The sequence below is a fragment of the Stenella coeruleoalba genome (genome assembly GCF_951394435.1).
Source record: "Stenella coeruleoalba genome assembly, chromosome: 4".
NCBI lineage: Eukaryota > Metazoa > Chordata > Mammalia > Artiodactyla > Delphinidae > Stenella > Stenella coeruleoalba.
This window is the reverse complement of record NC_137149.1, coordinates 52,722,093-52,728,092: the sequence shown is the minus strand read 5'-3', so window position 1 is coordinate 52,728,092 and position 6,000 is coordinate 52,722,093.

Here is a 6,000-nt window from a genome sequence, read left to right as displayed (position 1 = left end):
AATATTTACTTTAAGTGAGATAAATGAATATAAATAACTTCTCATTAGTTCGGGTCAATTTTTGCTATCCAATGATTTTTGGAACTGTGGGTAAGAAATTATTAACCAGCAGTTAAATTTTCAGAAGTCATCCTAGGAGTTGGTAGCATTTTGTCATTATTATGAATGCTGATTGATTGTCCTTTATAGTCTTTCTGTTACTGTGTAGTTATTTATATATACATATATTGTCTGGACTCTAGAAAAATGGAAATTTACCTGATAATAGGTTTTTCAAATTATTAATTAAAAAATAGAAGAGAATGGTGATCCACTTCACAAGAGAGTCTCTGTCCTGGAAATGAGTCACAGCAGGATTCCCTTAAATAGCAAGAATCCTGGTCATTACAAATTGGCTTTGTGGCAAGAAGCGGAGCGGTGCAGGACTCTTCCTGAGTGCCCTTGAATACTCTGTCAAGGAGGGGACCCCACAGTGAGGAGAACAGCTTATCCCCCTCGATGGCTGGCACTCCCTGAAGTGCCCAGGTTAGCAGGGTGAGGCATCATTTCTTGGAATTCAGTGGGGATCTTTAGTGGTAATGTTGCTGGCAGGCATTCCTGGTCTCTGAAGCTCTGAAAACCACAGTTCTCAGAACAACTTAACAGGAAGCCTCACCCACTAACAGAGGAAGCTAAGGAAGGAAGGAAAGATGGCAGTGCCGGGGGAGGGTCAGTATATGAAACAATAAGTAAAATCACACGTTTTGCGATGGTGTCTACATGGTCAGAGGAAGCACCACCATCGGCCCCTTCCTCACCGCCTCCCCCCAAAAGCTCTCCTGGGTGCTCTGCACTCTGCTGGCCTGGATCATTCCTCAGGACATTTGTGCTCACCGTTCTCTCTCTCTAGAACACCTCCTCTTCAATTCCAGCGCCCAACTATCACCATCCTTGATGACTTTCAAAGCCAAAGTGCATCTCTTTTACAAGGAAGTCATGGCTGCCTTGTCTCTACACTGGCTGCCCACAAAGTGGTTTAGACTTTCCTCATGACTCTCACCATATCCCACCTTGTATTGGAAGAACTGTCTTATTCCCTTTTCAAAATTAAAAGCTTTGTTCATTTAGTACTCCCCCCCCCCCCCATTAAGTCATCAAGCATTTTTTCAAAACCTATTCTGCCTAGGTATGGTGCTAGGCTTGAGAAGTTGGAGATACATAAGATAGAGTTCCTGCGTGCTGGAGCTTACAGTCTAGTGAAAGAAAACAGGCAGTACGAGGACGGAGTGGTCTGGGAGCACAGAAGAGGGACAGGTCACCCAGCTTGGGTGCTTGCTTGTCGGGGTGGCCAAGGAAGCCGGCAACCTCGCAGCCAAGTGGGAGGGAGACAAATAAACGGTAGCGAAGGACGTGCCTGGCAGAGAGACCAGCATGGCACCGGGCCAGAGGCTTGAGGATTGGAATATATTCCAAGAGCCCCACATAACTGACAGGTAGCTGGTATGTGGGAGTCACCAGGAGGGTGGGGTGGAGAAAGGATTGGGGAAAGGTGAAGCTGGGGTCTGATCGAGAGGATCTTAGCAACCTCGCTATGGAATTTAGACAGTTCCGTCCATAGTGGCTGGTAAGTGACCTGGGTAGAGAAGGCTCTCGATGATGCCAGAGGTCAGGATTAATCAGGACCCCTGATTACCTGGGGTCCTAGGTTGAGTTCTCACAGAAGCAGACTCTGAGGCAAAGGTTCAAGTGCCAGCAGCTTCGCTGGGCGACGATCCCAAGAGACTGTTAAAGGTTGGGAAAGTGGGCCGGGAAAGGGAAGGCGGCCCCGATGAGCAGTTACTGCCCTGATCAGCCCGGCTCAGACCCCTGGAAAACTGCAGAGCGTGCTTCGGAGTTATTCCACTCGAGGGGCGAGGACGCCGGGGTGGGGGGGGGGGGCACTGTCCATCGGCTCCCGCGTCGTTGCTGGAGGGCAGCTCCCAGGGGCTTTGGCTCGCGACACTGTGGGTCCCGGTGCGAGCGCCAGCGGAGCCTGCAGCCCGAGAAGCCCGCAGGCAGAGCCGCAGGCGTGCGAAGAAGCTGTCCTCGGAACCTGAGGGATCCGAGCATCCGCGCCCTCTGGTTATGCAGATAGAACGAGTTGGAAAAACATGGCGAGTTTTGGAGTCAGGCAGGGAAGAGAAGGCACGCCCAGGGGGTGAGCGAAGAGAACTGCATGGAAGGACGATGGGGGCGGAGGTGTGGGCAGGCGAGGCCGGCGTCCGTGCGCAGCCGCTTAGCGCTCCGGGACCGGAAGGGGGACCCTGGCCTCCCCACCCTTCAGGCGGGACAACGTGGAGGTGCCTAGACACTGTTTCGCCGAGGTCTGAGCCGAGCAGCTCAGTAGTGCTCCCTGTATCGCCGCCTTCCCTTTCCTGGCGCATCTCCCTACTCCCCTAAACAGTCCTTCTTAACCCAAGAATCTTCTTGGTGGGAGACATGGAGAGCTAGAGCCCAGGGAAGGTGGTTGTCCAAGGGGAGTGTGGTCTTCCGTAGAGAATTGCAGCCCTGCCCTGCTTGCTAGGCAGGGAGCTGAAGACCAAAGCTCCGTGTCCCCTCTCTCGCCCAGTCCCCCAGCCAGAGGACAAGGAAGCCCCAGTGATGTGGTAGGTCCCAGAGGAAGGGTCTCCAGGGGCACAGAGCAAGGAGAAGAGTGGAGAGCACAGTCCGCGTGCGGGGCAAATAGAGAATATCCAGCACACCTGTATCCCACCAGGGTGTAGCACGTAACCTGCACTGTTCAGAATGGCATCCATGCTGCTGGAAAACTCACCATTTCATGACAAACACAGCTTTACCCAACAATGCCTTATATTTGTGAGCTCTTTATAGTTACAGTTACTTTACATTGACCCCAGATTCCTTTTGCCTCAAAATAACTGGGTCAGCGAGGCAGAGCAGGTATCAACACTCATTCCCTATTGAGCCAGGAATCTAAATCTTCTCTTTTGCTTCAAAGTCCAGCATTCATCCCAGTACACTATGTCCTCCCAGAAAATAAGGTTATTGGTGCTCAGCAATGACCATATTCTGAGTGTTTACTAAACACTTCTATAATTGTTTAGCTGGTGCTCAGAATCAGTAACCAAACTTCTTGATTCCTGGAGGTCCCTTTTAGCTTCAAATATCTTAGTTTAATAATGATCTCGCTTAGATTAGATGTGACCTAAGGTAGTTCTATAGATGGGATGTTTGCATCCCCCCACAAAATTCATGTGCTGAAATTCTAACCCTTAAGGAGATGGTGTTAGGAGGTGGGGCTTCTGGGAGGTGATTAGGTCATGAGGGCAGAGCCCTCAAGAATGGGAATAGTGCCCTTATAAGGGTCTGAAGAGACTGGGGTTCTCCCTTCTGCCGTGTGAGGATACAGGGCCAGGAAGCAGCCTCACACTAGACACCCAATCTGCCGGCACCTTGATCATGAACTTCCCAGCCTCCTGTGAGAAATATCTTTCTGCTGTTATTAAGCCACTCAGTCTATGGTATTCTGTTATAGAGGCTGGAAAGGACTAAGACAGTGGGTATATCGTACCTCCTTAACTGTGGAATTTCATGTAAAATCTATTTAGGCAGAGGGAGCTGACAGAACTAAAATGCTGAATACCTACCATGTGCCAGGCAACTTGTAAATGCCATCACTTTACAGGTGGAGAAACCAGGATCCAGAGAGACTGAGTAACTTGCTCAAGGTTACATATCTAGTGAGGCCAGAGGCAGGAATGAAGTCTATGTCTCACTGACTCCAAATTCGATATTCTTCTATGTTTCAATAAAGGTTTCTAGTGGATTATTGCTAAGAAAGTCGATACTGGTTATTTTTAGAAACACAAACAAGGTAAGTCCTCAGAGAAATCATTTTTGGGTCCTCAATGATAGCATAATATGCTGCTTGCAAAAATGGGTCCTTCAGCTCTGCTATCAGCAGTGGCTGGGAGCCTGGGCTCTGGGGCCAGACCACCATCATCACACTCTGGCTTGTCACTTGCCCCTTATTCACTGTGTAACTCTGGATAAGTTATTCAACCTCCTCATGCCTCAATTTCCCCATCACCAAAGCAGGGTTAATAGTAGTCCTTACCCCTGTGGGGTGTGATGAACATTAAATAGAGTTCACGGTGCCTGGTACAGAGTAAGCCCTCAGTAGGACCAGCTGTCATTATTTTAATTAGTCTCCATTGTCCTATCAACCTGATATAGTCTGTAGTTATGTCTCAACCTATGACCTGGCCTAGAGAATATAGGGATTGACCTTAAAAGGCCAAAGATCCAGAGAGAGAGAAACCGACCGGGGCTATGTGCTGTGTCCTGGGCGAACTGATAATGTCCCCCGTGGATGGGAGAGAATGAACTCAACCCGCAAGTGGCACATTGATGGGTGGGCGGTTCTCATCAGAAACGTATTTTGGTCTGTGGTTTTGCCGAGCCATTTTTATCTTTGCCAAATGACCCCCTTGGGAAAATGAGGCAGCTCAGTGTATATAAATAGTCAAGATTCAGAGAGGAAGTGAGAGGTTTCCCAAGAGAGGGCAGAGCAGTGGTTGTGGGAGCCCAGAGTCAGGCTCAGTACCTGGCACGCGTCGGTGGGTGGGTACGCACTCGGTGTCGCCGAACCAATGGATGGGTTTTAGCCGCTTTTGCCGTGGAAGACCTTCCTCCCACCTTGAACAGAGGCCATTGTCTTGATGACAGATGGCGGCTTGGTTTATGTTGGGCTGACCTTGGCTGATGCAAGCCCGTTACTGGTCTCCCTACCTCCAAATCGAAGGTGGGAAGGACTCTGGGTCCCCACCTGTATATCCCAAGGGGACCCTGTCTGCCAGCACCCCGAAGAGCTCCCTGGTAATGTTAGCGGGAAAAGGAGAAGAGTAGTGTTTGCCTTCTCTTGGGAGTCAGTGTGCTGGGAGAATCTGAACAGTGTGTCTTTGAATTATTCTCTCTCTCTGACAGCAGCTACTGGCTGTTGTATTCATTTGTACTTTGCCATAACAAAGTACAAATTGGGTGGCTTAAAACAACAGAAATTTCTCTCACAATTCCGGAAGATAGAAGTCCGAAATCCAGGTGTCAGCAGGGCCACGCTCTCTCCAACGGCTCTGGGGGACGATCCTTCCTTGCCTCTTCCTGGTTTCCGGAACTTGCTGGCAATCTCTGGTGTTCCTTGGCTTCAAGTTGCATCAGTCCAACCTCTGCCTCTGTCATCACATGGCTTTCTTCCCTCTGTGTCTGTGTCTGTGTCTGTGCCTGTATGTATCTTCACATGGCCTCTTATAAGGACCATGTGAACTTATACGTCATTGGCTTTAGGGCCTGCCCTAATCCAGTATGACCTCACCTAACTGCACCTGCAAAGACTGTTTCCAAATAAGGTCATGTTCTGAGGTTCTGTGTGGACATGAATTTTGGGGTCTATTATTCAACCCAGTAGAGATATCTTCTTTATGCCAGACACCCTGCCAGTTGGCCTGAATATTAAGATGAGTAAGATCCCCCATATTCTCACAATCTGCAGATGAAATAGGCACATAAGTAAATTATTGTAATTCAATGAGACAAATATGATCTAACACCTTGAGCACTAAGTGCCTGGCACTGTTTTAAACAATGTACATTTTCCATAGATGGATGAATAGATAAAGAAAATGTAAGATATATAATATTTATTTATTTATATAACATATTTCTATAAAATATTATATATTATTTTATTTATTTCTATAAAATATTATATTATTATATATAATATTATTGAGCCATAAAAAAGAGGAGAATCCTGTCATTTGTGACAACATGGATGGAACTTGAAGGCATTATGCTAAATGAAATGTCAGACAGAGACAGACAAATACTGTATGATCTCACTTATATGTGGAATCTAAAAAATAGTACAAATGAACTTATTTACAAGACAGAAAGAGGTTCACAGACATAGAAAATAATTATGGTTACCAAAAGGGAAGCAGGGGAGGGGTAGAGGAGGGATAA